Source organism: Rissa tridactyla, chromosome 3 (assembly GCF_028500815.1).
Source record: "Rissa tridactyla isolate bRisTri1 chromosome 3, bRisTri1.patW.cur.20221130, whole genome shotgun sequence".
In the NCBI taxonomy this organism is placed as follows: Eukaryota; Metazoa; Chordata; class Aves; order Charadriiformes; family Laridae; genus Rissa; species Rissa tridactyla.
In genome coordinates this window covers 120,154,884-120,174,396 of record NC_071468.1, presented here as the reverse complement: position 1 = coordinate 120,174,396, position 19,513 = coordinate 120,154,884, and positions in this window count along the sequence as shown.

Genomic DNA, 19,513 nt, shown 5'->3' with positions numbered 1-19,513 from the left:
CACCTCATGGCTACTTGTTTTTCTTTCTCTGGAAGTAAATAGAGCATAGAAAATAGACTCCAGCCTGACACTTGTGGGACTGGGATGATGCGGAGACTGTGGTCCAAGGACTAAAATGTGTGACATGCACAGGGAGGCAACGGTGCCTGGGAAGGGAGTGGGAAGAGGGGAAAAAAAGGCAAGTGGTAAACAAGGCTGAGCAGGGGGCTGAGGGGGATCATCACACGGGGAGGTGAAAAGGGAGGATATCCCTACCCTGAAACATTAAAGGGGATGTTGGGGTTGGCCGAACCATAGATGATGTAGGTTAAATGAATGACAACTTATTTTCAGAAACTCTTCCACTTTCTTTTTTTCCTTTGAGCCTTTTTAATCTTCTGACCCATTGTCCTTCAAGACTTTTCTCTTTTGCTTTTTACTGTTTTGAATACCCTTCTTTTTTTTGCCCACCTGCTACTGCTGTTTCTGCCCATTCTTCTTTTCTTATCCTTTTCCTCTCTTTGCATCCACTCTTTCTGTTGTTTTCAAGAGATTCTACTTTATAGGACACAGTTTGTGTTTTTGCTTCTTTTCTGTGCCCAAAGAACACCCAGAGAAAAGAAAGACTTGAAAATATCATTTATGCATATAGTTGCCATTGGACAATTCAGCTGGTGGCGTCAGCTGGGTCGTGTTTGCATCAAACTGGCTGATCTGATGGTTACGGTTCCTTGATCACTGCACGTTGTTGGAGATCATGCACGTTACACAATCAAGATCCTTCCACTGTGGTGAATAAACCAATGACTCCAGTGAAGACTTGTGTGTGATCCTGGGGTTGAAGTTCATAACAAATAGTCCCCTTTCTCTGTGGCTGCACAAAACTTTGCTTTTGCATGAACCCTTGTGTCAGGATACAGCTGTGGGTACCTTTTTTTTGTGGCAATGGTAAGTTTGATGAATACTTATTCTTGCTCTGTGTCACACAACTGCTCGTAGGGCTGTGTGATAGGGGATAAATCAACTGAAGTGGATAAAAAATATTCCCCCTGTCCCTTTCTCCTCTTTCTCCCAGGAGCGTGGACTTGAGGAAAGCCTGGACCTGTGAGTGAAGACACAACAGCGTTGCTTCAAAGTATATGGGGCTCCATCAATAACTTCAACTTATCAATCCTTCTCTAGCTATTGACTCAACAGGAGGTAGTCATACGTGTAGGCAAACATAGACCAACCAGCAGGCTGCCAGGGTGTTCAAAAACTAACCAAACAACAGCCGAAATTAGAACCACAAAGTTAAAGTGTTATTGTCTCTAACGGATGGTGTTAGAGCGGTGGTAACCGCACAAGCGGAGACTTATTTCTCTGATACGTTGTGTGACATCTTATCAAAACCACTCACTAAAACCACCAGTGTAAGTTAATTAGTTCAACAAGACTTATACAGGGAAGTTTGTAGCTGAAGTAATGGCAGGTACGAACCCAAGTACACATCTCCAGCTAAAGAAACACAGGAAAGTGATTTGCTGTCACAGAAGGATGCTGCTCCAAACTGGAAATTTGGAGATTCCCTTTGCAGGGGAGACACTGAGTGTTTTGGAGAGAAGGCAGGGAGAGGATTTTTGTGACGCAAGGTGGTAAAAAGCTTGGGAACTGAGAATAAGGACCTTTTTTTTTTTAATCCTGTTTTATTCTGTGTGTGTAGGAAGTAAGATTCATGTTCCTTGTGTTTAAAACTTTGTTCAAGACACACCTGACTATCAACTTCTCTTTGCTGTGGAGCACTGCTCTTGGGAAAGGAGGCCAAGCGGTTGCTGTTGGTCATTTTGTAGCGGATTGATCAGGCTGTGTAGCTTTCAGAGCACAGTAATTGTCTGTTTTGTTAGTGTCTGTTTCTCCTTTTATTTTTTTTAGAATCACAGAATTGCCGAGGTTGGGAGGGACCTTTCAGATCATCTAGTCCAACCATCAGCCTAACTCCGACAAAAACCATCACTAAACCATATCTCTGAGCACTATGTCTACCCGTCTTTTAAATACCTCCAGGGATGGTGCCTCAGCCACTTCCTTGGGCAGCCTGTTCCAATGCTTGATAACCCTTTCAGTGTAAAAATTTGTCCTGATATCCAATCTAAACCTCCCCTGATTAATTAGCAGCTCCGTGCCCTGTTATGAGCCATGCGAAGTCACACATTCGTGAAGGACCTTGGAGCAGGGAAGTGTGAGCGTGTGTGTGTGCGCGCACAAGCAAACAAGAAGAATCTTTTTGGGTTTAACATGATTGTGAACTGATCAGGGTTGGATCAGCTGAGCTATTCTAAAATGGATCAAAAAAACCTACTGAGACAATACATCCGCAACACAATGGCAGCAAAATATAAAAATTCTCTATGGGGAAAAATCACTTTTGGTCTTTAGTCCTGGTTTCAGCTCTCCATGGAAGAGATTCTGTTTCTTTTCCACAAATGCCAAAGTGATCCATAACCCTGCATAAGCCAAAGCATCCTTATCTCTATCAGCCATTAAGCTATATTATTACCCTTAGAAAGACTCTGACCATCTCAATCAGATATTAGTTCTTCTAATGCTATTCTAAAAATCAGTACCTCAGCTTAGGGTTAATTGTCTTAACTAAATAGTGTTACCTCAGTATTGCCTGAGCTGCTTCAATAATAAAATAAATATGGAGTGTTTTAAACATTATTAAGTTTTATCGTCTCCTTTAAATGGAGAGAAACAGACAGAAATTGAGAAGCCGAAGCTTGTCTACCATACCGGAAAATTAAAAAAATAGTGTCCTGTGTCCTTTTTTCATTTGCAATGAAGACAGCGAGAGTCTGTGTGAGGAAATGATGGATCCGGAGTGACTTGTGATTTCCCCCTTCCTCAGACTGCCACCAGTGTGTTTAATGGTTAGATGGAGGCAGCATTAGGTGCTTGGACTGCATTTTTTTATATCTAGGGAAATGAAATATAGTGAAAAGTTGCTACACTTTCTAGCAATGAAAAGGCAAAATCATTGCTGAGGTTGCTGGAGGGTCCTTGGTTTCAAATTCAGAAGAAAACCTTCCATCAAAGGAAATATTTAAAGGGGAGATTTTATTACAATTTTTTGCAAAGTGGAGAGTCCAAATGAAGTGTGAACTATCAAAGCAGTCGAGGTTCAAACAGGCAGTTCCTTATTTCAAACCCAGGGAGAATTGCCTTTGGGTCTAACGTCATTAGTGTACAACCCCACAAGGTTAATCTCTATCAACAAATGTGTGTGATTTCTTTGTTGAACCGACAGTGTGAAGTAGAGAAATGTACGATGCAAATAGAAACAGATCAATCAAATACTGTTTCATACTCAAACTTCATTATTTAATGCATTTCAGTACCTGTTACCTCATTTTGATATGTAAAATCGTTTTTTTTTGTGCTGGTTTCATCAATATTTACTTGGCATGTGGATATTTTCATAAATGGTATAGTTACATTATATAGACTCAAAACAAGAGGAATGGGGAATCTGAGAAGTTGTTTAGTCCTTCTCTCTTCCCCTAACTTTTCGGGAACCATTTCTGCTAGATGACAGTCCAAGCTTTTTGGGTTTTTTTTGCAATGTCTAGTGTGAATCCCTTTTGTTGAAATGTTAGTCCCGTCCCCATCTTGGCCTTTCTAACATAGGTAGGAAGCAAATTTATTCACTCTTCTAAACATTTTTACACTGTTAAGGGGTCTCTCTTGAATAGTTTCCATTTCAGATTAAATGATTTTTTTTGTAATATATATATCTTTTATTGTGGGTTTTTTCCTTCTTTTTTTTTATTTCTGCAGTTTTGATTATTCTGTTGCCTTTTTTTTCAAGGATAAAGAAATTAAAAATGATTATTTAGGAAGTATTTAACTTCAGAAATTTTAGTTTAAAATTTTTAAGAGAACTGCATTTTCCCGTTTTTCTTTATTTCCTCTTTTGAATGATCGATGAAAATGTTGTTTTCTGTTCATTTCTCATGCTTAAAGATAAAAGGCATATAGATATTAAAATTTTGATAACGTCAGCTAATGTTAGGTGAGATGAATCTTAGCCTGCATGTATAATTATATTCATAGCTCATGGAATTAAATCTAGAAGCCTGCTCACCTGTACATGATGGGCTGTTGCGCTTTATTTGGCTGCCTCTTTGCTTTATACCTTTCATGTTCCTCCTCTTGGGAGACTGAGAGGCCAAAACCAGAAGATCCCAAGGTGTCGTCATTGCCTGAGACAGGACTGTTTTGAAGTGAGACATACCCAGATGGCCTGAGTGAACTGTCAGCAGGTGGCCTAATTTAAGCTTGTCTTTGGCAAGTTCTGCAGACCCAGGGGACAGAATTAGTGGCTTGATTGATCTTATGCCTTAGTAAGAGAAAAAAATATTCCTACATGCATGCATGTTAAAGGAGATATTGCTTACGTTTGCAGTGAAGGTTGGTACAAGTTGTTTTGGAGGGTGTGTATAGGACAAGTTAGAATTAGGACTAATTTTAGACCTAGTTCTCTAGTCCTAGAAAACCTGTTTTTTTTAGAGAGAAATTCACTTTACTACTCTCGGCTATGCTTTTTATAGCGAGGTGAAATGGCCTCTGGCGATAGCGAGACCCAAACTATCTGTTTCTCTGCAGTAACTGATATGAGCCTAATGCAGAAGGATCCCATCCCATGGCATCTCAATGTGACTGAGGGATTTTTGGACAAGACATCTGAGAAATGTTGTGTAAGTACAAGGAAGAAAGAAATTAGGAGTCAAGAAATCAGGAAGGGCTTAGAGCAAGAGAAAAGGTTGAGGAGGGTTATCTGTAACAGGATAAGGACAAAGACAGGCAGAATACAGAAGAGAGGGGCCTTGAGGAATTCTCCATAGCTAGATATGGTGGAACATGTGGCTCTGAAGGTCCAGTTACTGGTGGAGCGGTGGAGATAGATAGTCACTTTGCACAAGGTATGAGAAACTCATATATCCATACAGGGATTTCTTTTCAAGTAGAATCATCGAATGTGTTGGGTTGGAAGGGACCTTTAAAGGTCATCTAGTGCAACCCCCCTGCAGTAAGCAGGGACATTTTCAACTAGATCAGGTTGCTCAGAGCCTCATCAAGCCTGGCCTTGAATGTCTCCAGGGATGGGGCCTCCACCACCTCTCTGGGCAACCTGGGCCAGTGTCTCACCACCCTCATTGTAAAGAACTTCTTCCTAATGTCTAATCTAAACCCACCCTGCTCTAGTTTAAAACCATTGCCCCTCGTCCTATCACTACATGCCCTTGCAAACAGCCCCTCCCCATCCTTCCTGTAGGTCCCCTTCAGGGACTGGAAGGCTGCTATAAGGTCTCCCCGGAGCCTTCTCTTCTCCAGGCTGAACAACCCCAACTCTCTCAGCCTGTCCTCACAGCAGAAGTGCTCCAGCCCTCTGATCATCATGGCCCTCTGCTGGACAGGCTCCAACAGGTCCATGTCCTTCTTGTGCTGAGGGTTCCAGAGCTGGACACAGTACTCCAGGTGGGGAAAATATTGTGTTTCTCTTGAGGATTACATGCTAAGAAGAATGAGGTTTTTTTCTTGAGGGGGAAGAAGGAAAGGGAAATATTTTACTTTCCTACCCAGCTCAGGTTATCTGTCCAAAAGGAATGGTACTGCAAGCAGCTACCGACAATGTGTAGAGAGAGAAAGCTGTGTTTTGATGAACAAAACACACTGGAGTTTTCATGCTTCCAGTTGCCTTGTTACTTCTCCAGAACTTACAGGTAACCAATTCATAACATGCCAACAGGAAAGGCCTGGGCATGTGCACAATGGCTCCACTTGGCAAATCCTGTGCAAACATTAATGTTTAAAATATCATCCCAATGGTGCTAGTAGATTTAGGATAGTCAATGACTCCGTTAACATGTTTTGGCAGCTAGAAGATGAGGCCACAAGAGGGGTTGGCACCCACCACCACTGAGCTCTTCTGCGCCTTAAGCTTCACACTGGCATTGTATTAATTTGCTCTGTCACATGTCGTGGTGTATGTCTTGGAGTTTCACACAGCCTTTCCCTCTAATAAGCCCTGACATCTATTTCTTAATGAGAGAGTGCGAGTGCCATAGGAGTAATTTGGGTGGACACATCCTGATGTGTCTTGTGATCTTGCACTCGAATTTCCCTCTTTCAAGGGAAAGACATTTGAATGTGTAGCCAGGCTGAAACTGCATAAGCAGAGCAGAGGGTTACTTAAGTTTTATCTCATCTGATCAGTGTGACATTAAGCATCAAGCCGTGAATTTTTTTTTATAACCATGTGAATGAACATGCTGAACATTTCAGACAACCTGCGGTTAGCCCGTGACCACGTTTGCTTTGGACGGATGTTCTACCTGCTGCACCGAGAATACTGCACAGTGGTGTAAATGATGCAGGTAATATGGGGCTTCCCTGTGCTTCATGTTGTTTGTCAAAAAGATATGTTACAGTGCTGTCGTGTACCAGTAACTGAAGTACAGTCATTCTGATCATCGTCGTCTTTTTTTTTTTTTTTGGCTTTTGTATTAAATAAATAATTTGTTATAAGGCTGCTTTAGAAATAGAAAAAAATCTATGAATGAACTGGTAGGATGAAGGGTTTTTTCCCCCCTCTACTATTTTTTTATCCTAAAAAACCACCCCAATTAAATATTCCTTTTTGTGTTCTTGCAAGCATGTTCACTGTTGGCTTTCATTTCTCTATTTATGACGCTCTTGGCATGGAAGGTACTTACCACCTGAATTCTTCCAAGCTTGTGAAGAGCAGCAGCTTCTTGGTTCTCTTCAGCCACTGGAACTATCTGATTCCTCATTTTCCAAGCTATGGGAATTTTTTTCCCCTAGGTTCCTGAATATATGTTCCACAACTTGAATCTTTTTAGTCTCACATCTTCACTAAGCCCCACGTGCCTGAACTATTTCATCAAACAGTTCACAGCATTTGCATTGGTACCACATTCTAAGCCTGACCTGGTGCAGTCCTAATCTTGTACACACATACAAGAATTGGTTGCTAGCCAAGTTAAAATAAGGCAAAAGCTGCTACTGGTCCAATTAAAATGACACCCATGCATCAATAATTCAAATAAAAGGTGTGACATTACTAATGTAATTAATAGCAATATCCTGGCTACGCTGGTCTCTTGCTGTCCCTCTTCTCCAAGCTACTTTCCCACCCTTGAGGTTGCCCGTGATCTCCTGTGGGTGCTGGCCAAGGGCTGTCACGGCAACATGTCAGTGCCCCAAGCTGTCAGCGTTGCTGTTGATGGCAATAGTTTCTTCTTCTGGCACTCTTCAGTTTTGTGGTTTGCTTGGGGGTATTTTTATACTGTTGTTTGTTAGTGAGCTTCTTTCCCAATGATCCATGGTCCTACACTATGCTAGGATTTTCACTCACATGTGGTTCTGTGCTGGGCTTTTGCCATATTTGACATGACTAAACCTTACTAAATATGAACCAGTCCAAGTTTTAAAGCTACTGAACAAGGACTGTAGTTAAAAAAATAACCATCTGACCATTTCCTTTTACTATTAAGGGTTTAGTCACCTGACTACTTTGCTGCTAGAGCAAGCAAATCAAGTCAAGACTAGTTAAGATGAGAGCTAAGAGGAGGACTTGAGGTTAGTGGTCTGTTACTAACAATGACAGCATGACATCACCAACACCACCTGCAATAAACTGAGGAATAAACTCAATTTTCTTCCACTGCTGCCTTTCATGAGTTGTTTTCCATGATTTCTGCAACTAGGGAAAGCAAACTCTTTGCTGAAAATAAGTGACATGCCCCAGAAGGACTTCAATTTATACTTTACATCTACTGGTGTTTGACTCCATAGCAAATATCAAAATCTTCTTTAAAAAATTATGTTATAGGTCAGAAGTATCGGTGAGAGCCCCGAAAGTCCAGTGCTTTGGAAGAGAACCATTGTCCTGTTGTCTCCTACAGCCAAAGGCTCTCGATGATGTTACAAATTACACTCATCTTTCCCTTTTCCTCCACTTCATCCATTCTCCTTTGGCCTTTCCAAGTCCTGACCCTCTTATGTTATACCACACTCTTTAATCCTCAATAGAAGCGGTTGTTTACCGCTGTTCTCCATGTTGATGTGAAAAAAGTGGAGGTGAGGAGGGACACCATGTAGCATCTGTTTTCAGGAGCCGCCACTTGCCTTCCCATGAAAGCAGGGCAGAGGCAATTTTGGAGGGGCTGGAGCTTCTGGATCTTCGCATCTCAAGAGCTTTCCTGATGTCTACAACTGTTTTGGCACACACTGACAGTTTGGAAGACTGACAATCTTACCTAGAGTGAATTTTTTCCGTTTGGAAAACCGTGTGCTTTTCATCTTTCTCTGCCCTGATTCCTCACCCTGTAAATAAAACATGGCGTTAACGATGAGCATTTTTTGCAAAGCCGCTTCAAGTCAATTGAGCATAAAGCACCGTTTTCCTGTTAATTCTGTAGTGAACTGTCCTGAAGTCACTTGCCACGCAAGGTTTTTGATGGTGTAGCCTGGATTTTGGGTCAGTTAGAAAGTTGCTCTCTCGTGAGTTGCATGATTCCTCCCTCCGTATGCTGTGCTTACGGCTGAAGGGTCTGCCCGTGCGCCAAGGAGGGCAGCAGCCTAGGTGAACTAACTGGGGCCAGCCTGTAACCGAAAACTGGGCTATTCCCAATCTCTTCATTAGGAAAAGAATACACGTTGGTTTTTTATTTTTTATGTAACCGACAGAGAGTGATATCCAGCCTTACTGTAAGACTCTGCCTTGGCTCAGAAGAATCTCCATCATTCTGGAAATCATTTGCTTCCTCTTATCTTCTTTTACCATTGTAGGATACAATCCTTTTTTCTCTTTCACTTGTCAGATACAATCCTTTCACCTCTCGGCAAGCATAGAAAGACACCGATGAAATTGGCGATGATCTTTTTTAAAACAAAGGAAAAAAAAATGTCATAGTCTCTACTGACCTTTGGTATTAAAATGTCATGTGAAGTTGTTATTTATTAAAACCTGTCAGCGACTTCTGCAGCCTCTTAATTCCTAGCCCCTGGCAGAAAGGTGACAGCGTTAGTCTCTGGTTACAGAGCAGCTAAAATGTTCCCTGCAATATTCTTTCCATATCCAGGATTGGATTCGTTTTGCGGGGTTACCCAGCAAAGTACTTCTTGAGCAGGCAGCTGACGCCAGCACAGTGGTTCTGTGGGGCAGAGCTGTACCGACTCAGAAATCTGCCTCAGTGAGGAAAAATCTGGGACTGATTCTTCCATTTCCTATTGGTAAACTTCTTTTGCCGGCTTTAAATTTTATTTCACAGCACTGGGAATTGAAAGTCAGGTCTTCAGTTAACGTAAAAATTTTTTGAATTCAGGGTAGTGATGGTGATTTACATGCATGTCTTCTTACTACCCAGCCCAGTTTTGTAAGTGACTGGTGATGTTGGTGAACATGAATAAAATCCAAAGCTAAAAGATGCCATTATTAACTCCGTGAAAGCACCTTTTAGGACTGCAGATTTTTTTTTTTCCTTTCCTCACAGAAAGTAAGAATCACTTGATGAAAAAAAGCATGTAAACCTTCAAGTTTAAAAGCACCCCGTTTTGTGGCTTGAGCAATAAACAGGATTACAGCCGTGCTGGCAGGAGGGATCAGGCAGCATGTGACATGTGGCTGGGCAGAATTTGGCCGGCTCCGGCTTACGCCCCTTCCTCTGCCAGTGGTACCCTCCCGGGGTGTCCTCCGAGGGGTCACTGATTCTTTGGGAAGCCGATCGGCACGGAGGCAGGGGCAGGATGCTCCGGAGAGTGATTTTCATGGGGTAAAGTGGATGATCGACAGCAGCCCCGCTGGGAAGAGGGAGAGAGGAGGAACAGCACAGCATCCAGAGGCTGTGAGCCCTAGTCGGGAAGCGGAGGGAAGGGGAGAGGTTGCCTGTTACCGAGGAAAGGCTTGAATTTCCCCCTCTCCCTCTTGAATCCTAAAACTTCAGACGCCAGGAGCGCTGTGGATTTATGCTTTTGCAGATCGCTCTGGTCCGGACATTGAAATAAAAGCAGCTGTGGAGCTCTAGGGGGGATGCTCTATACGGAGTTCATGAATAAGGTACGTCCTGTTTCTCCTCCTGTTCTTGTAAGATCCTGAAAGTGTGGGTGCGTACGTGCAAAATGCAGGTGCAAAATTGCACAGATACGTGCACATCTAGTTGCTTACGCTATGTATTTTCACTGTATTCTTAATTTAGGTCCATCTTCATATTAACTTCACTGATACTTAGTTTCACAGAGAATCCTCTTGATTGCCATTCTACTTTTCTTGTCCTTCTTGAGGAACTACATGTTTCGTCATAGGAATAAAGATTTTAGGGTGTAGCCTTCTGAAAGGTATCTGAGGAAGTCAGAAAAATTTTCTCAAAGTTTTGATATGTAGTGGTTGCAGGGTGTTCTTTATTTCTTTCTCTCCTCCGCTCCTTCTGATGGCATTAGGGTCTCTGGGCGTGTGTGATATAACCAGGAATAATTTAATGATGTAACTTGCCTGGGCAGCATAATGGCGCTTTGATAAATACTGTCCTTTTTGGACAGTAGTTTTCCTTTAGTCTTTTTGGAGATCTATACAGATCTGGCATTATGTTTATTACAGAATGAATTTGGTAGAGAACTGATGGTTTGTGTCTTTGGGCAATACCAGGAGCATAAAGTATTGATGGGTTTGATTTGATGCTGATTATTGGTGGATTTCAAAGTAAGAGATTAAAACGAAGGTCCCAAAATGTTCTCTTACAACAAGAGAGAATTTGCAGAAACTGTTCATGTCCCTTCCTCACAGCTCTGCTTTTTCCTAGAGAGGAGGCCATTGCCTGGAGGTGTAAAACCGTAAGCACAGTGTCCTGATGGCACTTTACAACAAAGAAAAAACAGCGCTTTGCATTTGGCAGAACTCTAAACCGCATTTAATTGCAAATTAGCACTGAAGCTAATAATTAGCATCGGAGAGGCGGGCATCAGCTAATCCTGGTGTTTGCCGGCAGTTGGAGGGTGTTTCTTTGCTGAGCCGGATGGGATGCAGGCACCCTCTCTGTGGGCTCACCGGAGTTCGCAATGCCGAACAGGCAGCGAAAGGACAGTTTTAATATCAGTCTCAGCCTGTAATAGGAGAGAAACCCAGCAGAGAGAGTGAGAGAAGGCAAATCTGCATTTCCAAGTTACATTCCCAGCCTCTGACTCGCTGTATGACTCTACGCAAATCACTAAGCAACTCCAATTAGGTTTATGAGCTGGAAAATAGTTATGCATGTATTTACTCCAGGCCTTACATGAGAAAGGAACGGACGAGATTTCATAAACTGGTCTGCCAGGAACCCACTTGTTTCTCCTCGGGAGAGGATCAGGCTCTTGTGTGTCTCCAGGACACTTGTTCAATGGACAGAAGGACAGCGATGCGGAAGCGCAGGAATAGCGTTACCTCCGCAGTAGGAAAACTCCACCTAAAAGTGTTCCAGGACCCACAACCAAAATTGCAGGTGCTGTGTCTTGTGAGTTGGCATTGCCTTTCTATTCTTCTTTACCTGGTCTTGTTTTCATAGCTTTTCCTTGTTGCTTATTCTCCTGTGGTGCTACTATTAGGGTACTGTTTTCCTGGTTAAAATTGTACTTTCTGGGTTACTGAGCCCCGTTTTTGTCCTCTCTGAATGATGGCTTAACTGTGACTACTTCTGCTTTTCTTCCAGACAGTCTCTGCTGGTTACGTAGCTCCCATATTTGAGTGGCAAATGCTTTTTTTAACAAGTCAGCCTCAGGAAAGCAGGAGTATGAAACCTGCTTTATCCCTGCCGTGCTGCAGGCACCATAGAAATATGGTACTTATTCAATAAGTACTCTTTTCTCTTACTCAATAAAACCTTTGCAGCCTCTTCGGATCTTGAGAAACGTCTGCTCACTTTTCTTTTGCTTTGTTTTGGCTCAAGTCTGTAGATCACGCTAATTCCCTCTGCAGGATTCGGAGGGGGGTAGAGCCGGACATTTGGCACGTGTAAGTCAGCGTTGCTCCGCTGCAGCAGGTTCGCACCACTGAAGATCTGCTCGCCGCCAGGATTCCCAGGAAAACTATTGCAAGAAAACATAGTGCTGTCTACCCCAGCCAAGAGCCCTGAAATTTGTAAGCAGGGTGAACTCAAACATGGATGTGAGGAAATTCTGGTGTGCCAGAGGGCTCCCTGGGGCTGCAGTGGGAATACGGATCCTTTCACCCTAATACATTGTCTCTCGAAGCAGAAGAACTTTGCAATGAGGGCTCCAAGCTGGAGATGAATTTTTTTTAATCCAAGCAGGGTCCCCGGTATGATGTGTTCTTCTTGGGCAAGCTGTGAGTGCATTTTGGGTGCCGATTTCCCGCGTCCCTCGGCGAGGGCACTGGGAATGTCCCCTGCTGCGAGCACTGGCTCAGGCGCACGGTGCTGCGTGGTGCGTTGTTGCGGTGCTGGTGTGTACGATGCTTTGCAGTTTGGTTGATTTTATGAACTAAAACCTAAGTAGAAAGGAATCTGTATGGTTGTTTATCAGATGTTCACATGGCTCTTCATTTTAATTTTTGTTCCCAAATCAAGTTTCTCTTAATGTTTCTTAGTCACCCTCTACCCTCCAGATAAAAATGAAGTTTGAATTCAGTTTCTTCCAAATTCCTTAATGCTTTATTCTTTCCTTCCGGCATCTGCATCACTTGCAATTCATTTATATTTTATGTTATAATATCATGGACACGTTCAATTTTTTTGGAGTCCCTAAAAAGCACTGTTGATGCCTATTTCTTGCCAAAGTAAGTGATGACACTTCTCACTGCACAAGTGCACTTCTCCATATGTGTGTTACCTCTTCAGGGCACTTGAGTTGTCCTTCCTTGTGTACAACCCCGCTCATAATCTGTTTTGCATTAACAAGTCTTTTATCAAGTGTGAATTCAGCAAATTATTGAATCTAAACTAATTACACTCCTAAAATAGCCAAATTAACCCCTAATATTATTCCTCTCCAAAAGGATCTGCCTATATCAGATATTAAGGATACTGGGGGAAAATGAGTCTCTCTGACCTAACAATGTGAGTTGTTTAAGAAGTCAATGGTCTCAAGTTTCTCTCTTTTAGAATTCTAATTAACCTCAGGAAAGAAATTACCTACAGAGGCTGTGAAATTTCCATCGTTAAGAGTAGGCTGGACAATCACCTTTAACAACGTAAACAGAATTTATCCTGCCTTGAAATCGGGTAAGGAGGGTTTGCTTGATGCCCTCTCCAGCCTGTTTTTGAGTCATAAGGGTTGTAAAGATCATATGCCATATGTAAAGATCAGTGTCTGCCTTCTTCAGGGTGTAAAGCCCTGGTCACCACTCGGTTGGGTCTCTCGGAAATACCATCCAGTCTTCCAGGATTGTCATTGAGCATCGTAGCTCTGGCTTCTTGGAAACCACACGCAGAGGGTTTTATGAGCAGCCAGAGTGAATAGCTAAGAGATTTATCTTCCTAATCAGAGGTGACTGTTGTGAAGGCTGCTGGTCTACCCATCTTGCTCAAATACACTGCTGTTTTCAGAAGCAGGAGATTTTCCATGATCTGCATGCCCTTCAGATTCTGCTCCTGGACACAAGCATCGTTGGGGATATTAGCAGGCAATCCCCCACATGCTGTTGGGGATATTAGCAGGCATTACACCACAGAGAGCATTATTTGTTGTTTTGTTGAGATAAAGGAAAACAAACCCACAAATAAATTATAGAATTCAGGTGGCTTCAGGCTTGTGGATGTTGTTATGTGGCCTTTGGATACTGAAGAATAATTGTATAAATGCAGCACTTTTTGAAAACATAATGCTTGTGATTTTTCACATCAAAAATTGAAAACATAACAGGCTGCTGAGGTGAATCTGAAATTTCAGTTTTGATCTCCTTATTTTAAATAAATCAGTTGTCTTCCAAACATGCTATTCTCGGGGAAAAAAAGCTTCAAGTCTCCGAGTATGACATCACCTGCAAAATCATAGTCTGTTGTTACTGGAGCTATTAAGTTCATTCCTACTTCATAAAAGCATTGCATGCCTTTACATCTCTTAGGAGAGCTTGTGGTTTATAATAATTTTCCACACACATTATTCTTGCTCATATCACTGACTTGAGAGCCATTACACCAGCACACATTGGCCTGTGTCTGCAGTAGGTACAAATTCACTCTCCTTTCCTTCTGGGGGAAGAGGTTTAGCAGTTTGCTGAAAATTGCCCATCGAGTAGAAGAAGGGACAAGACTCTGCAGGACTCAGAGGGTTGGTCTGTGCTTGGTCCTCCAGACCTTTCTGCCCCCTCAGGAGTATAGGGGACTGTAAGAACCTCCTTCAGAAGATGGGAAGACAGATGGACTAGGATGAAAAAGAAGGACAGTGTCGAAGATTTGGAGCACAAGTCTTACGAGGAGCAGCTGAGGGAACTTGGGTTGTTCATCCTGGAGAAAAGGAGGCTGAGGGAAGACCTTCTCGCTGTCTCAACTACTGAAAGGAGGGTGTGGAGAGGTGGGGGTCGGTCTCTTCTCCCAAGTACCAAAAGTTAGAACAAGAGAAAATGGCATCAAGTTGTGCCAGGGGAGGTTTAGATTGGACATTAGGATAAATTTTTACACTGCAAGGTTATCAAGCGTTGGAACAGGCTGCCGAGGGAAGTGGTTCAGTCGCCATCCCTAGAGGTATTTAAAATACAGGTAGACATAGTGCTTAGAGATATGGTTTAGTGATGGTTTTTGTTGGAGTTAGGCTGATGGTTGGACTAGATGATTTGAAAGGTCCCTTCCAACACAGGCGATTCTATGATTCTATGAAAGTCATGGTGTGTGATGAAATATAAATGGACAAAACTGCAGCCTGGACAGATTGTGTCAGTGGTTTGCAGTTGCTGAGGTAGCAGTTGCCATGAAGCTCCTGTCTTCCCCAGATGGTGTTGTAGCGGCAGATGTGACCTTAAGCTCACAGGCCGGAGTTCACTCGAGACATGGAAAGTCTTGTGCTCTGTTTGCAGTGTGCCAGCCACCGAGGGGCATACAAAACCCTGAAGCCAAACATCAGTGCCCGATAAATGACAGGTAACGGTCAGGTCCATTCTGGTTGCTGTCATTCACCTGCTGCGAAATGTTGTGAAGGTGAAAATTCCCTGGATGTGTCCAAACCTTAGGAAAAACATCAGGAGGTCAGTGCTCTGCAGAAACAACTGAGATTTTTCTTCCCCCTCCTTTGGTGCCCTCCTTATAGGAGGAAGGGACCGGGAAGATTTCTGCTATTCTGTGGTCTGCTCCTTTCCTGGGAGAGGTGAGGATGGCATGTCCTTGCCTTCCTCAGGGTACGGAGAGCCTGGCCAAGCCACAAAGGACATGGTGAAACACCCCAGTGGGAGATGAGGAGAGAGCGGGGAGCAAAACTGATATAGGGCTGGCAAAATGGCATTGGTTAAACCAAACAAAAAGCCTCAAATCACTTTTTTATTTTTCCAGTCTTAGAAGTTTTCAGGCTTGATATTGCCTTTTTATGGTGTCTGAGTCAGGATTTTGGATCTCCTGAGGTTGGCTATAGTGGAACAGTTCCATTTTAAAGAATATATTATTTAGAAGCAGAATTATTTATATTAATTAAATATGAATGTCTGCAGCACAGGAATAAGCATGAGTCCATTTCTATTAGGAAGCAGCAGATCGGTTTCTTTTGTTAGGGTTTTAAATCTCTTTTCACAGGCACTGGGGGCCTTTCAGCATGGGATGGGCTGAAAAGATGGCCCATAGATGAGCTGGATGGTAGGTTGTGGTGTGGTGTTCTCTGCTCCCACACTTTGGTCATTGGAGACCTACTGGTTTTAATCTATGCTTATTAATCAGAATCAAGGATTCAATTAGCCTTATCATTCGCTTTTTTGTTATTTTCATATATTTTCCTTTTTTTTTGTTTGTTTGGTTTGGTTTGGTTTGTTTTTTTGAGCACTGGTGCTTGGAAAAATGAAAGTCCTCAGCAGGACCTCAGCAGCAACCGTTTTGCTCTACAGATCCACTCCTGTAGGTCTGTACTGCTTACTAATGTCAAAGCAGAGAACACTCACGCAACCACCTGTGAATTTATTGTTGTCACGTTTTTTGTAATTATTGCATTGTTTCAAAACTCATTAATAGGTCTTACTGCCTACTTTTAAGACTGAAAGGAAATAGGAGCACCTAACCAGGGTTTTAATCAAAACTTTAGGTTTCACCTCTCAGCAGGGTGTTTAGCCTGAGATGGGGGCCATATAAATCAGAGTGTAGCTTTTCTCCTAGCCATGCCATCCCAGTGTCGCGATGTGATGTTGCATTATGTGAGTTGGGCATATCTTCTGTGATAGGTAGGCATAAAGTATTTTCCTAGTGTCAACATCCCAAAAGCTGATGTTCCAAAGGCTCTCTGATTCTCTCTTGTAGGAGGAATATGAGACATTGCAATTTTACTGATTTCTGTTGCGATTAGCACAAAGTCAGCAGTCTGGTGTGATGAAGCACTGTGCGCACCTGAAGTGTAGGAAACGTTAGTTTAAACTTTTAACTTAGTGAATTCAAATGATGATTCCTCTTCAACAGGTGCAAGAGAATCTACCCTAAAATAACCATCATCGTGGTGGTTAAACAAGTCTACTAAGGAGAAAAGACAGATTCCCAGTCCATAGCTTAAGTCTTCAGGCTTTTTCCCTAAACAGCTTAAATCAAGACCTTCTTTCTTCAGGAAATCTCTTCTACTACATTAGGAGGTCAAAAAAAAAAAAAAAAAAAGAAAAGGGTGGTGCTCTGTGGTTGTTTTGAGATAATTTTTTCTGGTCACTGTTATTTACATTCCTAAATAAAGCAGCTAGTTGGACTGCTGGGAAACGCTTGGCTAAGGATGTGCGTTTTGACACTTATCATCAGATGGGAGAAAAATGAGTACAGGGAAGGAGGTATTTGAAGGGTGAAGCAGTGTTTGCCACCGGGTGTGTTGGACTCGTGGTCCGTGTTATCAGCATAGCAGCCAGGGTGGGCGTAGGAGGACGAGACGATGTCTGCTGAGGACCTTTGCCTGTGCTTTCCACAGCCCATGCTTGCGAGATGGGCTCTGCGAAACACACAGGGGAAGACTAGAATAAGAATGACAATTGACAGAACGAATTGGGCTCCAGCAGGCACTGAGAGCTGACTAACTTTGCTATGGAGACTCTGTGAAATAGATGTCATCGGACAAATTAAAGAAAAAGACCATTCCCTTTTTTTCTCTTAGAAAGACAATAATACCCTCTGGCACTAATGTATCCTTTTAGTTTTTGTGTTTTACTGACTCAGATAAGATTATTCCTAGTTCTATTGTTTTTAACATACCATGAGAGGGCAGAAAGTTATTTTCTTAATTAACACAATTGATAATGTTATCATTTTAGCTGTGTTAATTCTTCCAAAATGAGCCCTACTAATTCTCTCCATGAGGTGGCACTGGGTCCGTGGACGCCTTCTGTTTCACTCCACCATTTATCCCTTGGTAAATTCATCTGCTTCTACAAAGGATTGCAGCACTTATATGTGGTCCATGTCTTTGAATATAATATTTCATTCTTTGTGCTCTCTTTTCAAGCACATCAAAGTACTGCTGCCACAGCAACTTTCACAGAGGAATCTCTTTGCAGCATCTGGTTGTAGCTCAGTTTCTGTGATTCCTATGGCACATACTACGTACCGCTCTTTTGTCTCCGAGCTACAACACGCTTTTAGTTTTTTCAGGTTTTTTTTTTTTTTTTCTTTTGGAAAATGGTTGGTATTAAGATTTCCTTCATTTGCCTGCAAAGTTACAAAAATACTTTCCCCACTTCATACCAGTTTGGCTGTTTTCCATAAACTGAATGCATCCATTTTTGGCAGGCTAACACAATGATTCCTTTCTTACTAATTTAGATTAGGGCCTTCAATTTTGCCAATCTATGCCAATATTTAGCTGGACCACATGGAAGAAGGCATAATTTAAGTCTGGGTTAGTACAGCCCACCTCTCTTCAGCTTCCCAATATGTTTTAGGAGTTCACAGGAACTTGAAAGGAAATAAGATCGGTACAAGTATGGATCAGTTATACCGCCGAAGTTTATATTATAATAACATTTTATAGTCCCTGCCCGTCTCATTAACTTTTAGGGCCTGTGGATCAAAACTTTTATGACCTTTATCAAGCGTTCAACACTGTGATATCTTAAAAAGCCCACATATAAGCAAACCCAACAGAGTTAGCAGTTCAAATGCTAAATTCCTGGGAATTGCACATTCCCTAATTTCCTAGGCTTTACCTAATAGTTTAGCTGTTAACCCTCTCCTTACCTTTTTACTCAACATTTAGGCACTAGATGCTGATCAGAATTATGTGTTTTTTTGATTTGGAATTATGAAAGAAATAATTATTCTGCCTCGTTAATTAGAATCATAGAATTGTTGGGGTTGGAAGGGACCTTAAAGATCATCTAGTTCCAACCCGCCTGCCATGGGCAGGGACACCTCCCACTAGATCATTACAACCCTTTCTGTTTTTTTTCACTCTAGGAGTGAGATTTGATTATTGAATAGAGAAGCATTTGGTAAGCACAATTAATTTTTGCCTAATCAGGATAATGAAAATCTTTTAAAGTCATCATCTGTTATTAAAATCCTGTATTATATCTCACAGGAACATATTTTGTGTAAATCAAGCAAAGTTGGTTTTCATCTTTTTATATATGAAACTTCTTTTATTCTTAATTTGCCAGACATGATCTAAAGTAAAGAGGAAAGTTTGTGTGTCTTTTTGGAAGTTAGATAATAATCTCCCTTTTCTTTTAGTTTAAAATTTTCAAGAAATAATGTGCTCTCTCTGCTTAAAGCAAACTTAAGGATTTTTCTTCTTTTTCAGCAACCAGATAGGACTAGTGTGTCATAACTTTAAGATTTGCAAGCAGGTGAACAATTTATATTGAGTGAAGCAGCAAAATCTGCCATGTTGTAGCAGTCCAGTTTGATCAAAGAAGGCTTCTTCCTGCCCCATGGCTGTCATTTGTTTGGGAAACCTGCCCCTTTCCTTCTAAAGCAGTTAAAAATCTGAGTGACTGGGCTTCTGTCTGGGCTTAATGTATTGTCATGGTTTGGGCCAAATTGGACAGTGGCTGGTGACAGATGCTCCTCCCTCACCTCTCACACACAGAGAGGAGGAGGAGAGATAAAGAGAGATTTGTGAGTTTAGAAGAAACTAAACTACTTTAATGAAATATTCATAATAATAATAGAAAAATAATAAAATTGATACAGTATGTACAAAACCATATCAAGCTCCCAGGATGACGTCACCAGCAGGCACTGGGGAAGTCCCAGACTGGACTCAGCAATGGGTGGGAACTGGATTCCACAGCTGGAGTCAGGAACACATGGATAGGGATCAAAGGCAGGTGAACAGACAGGGTCCCCCTCGGACACTGGCCATTGAAAAAAAGAACCTGACC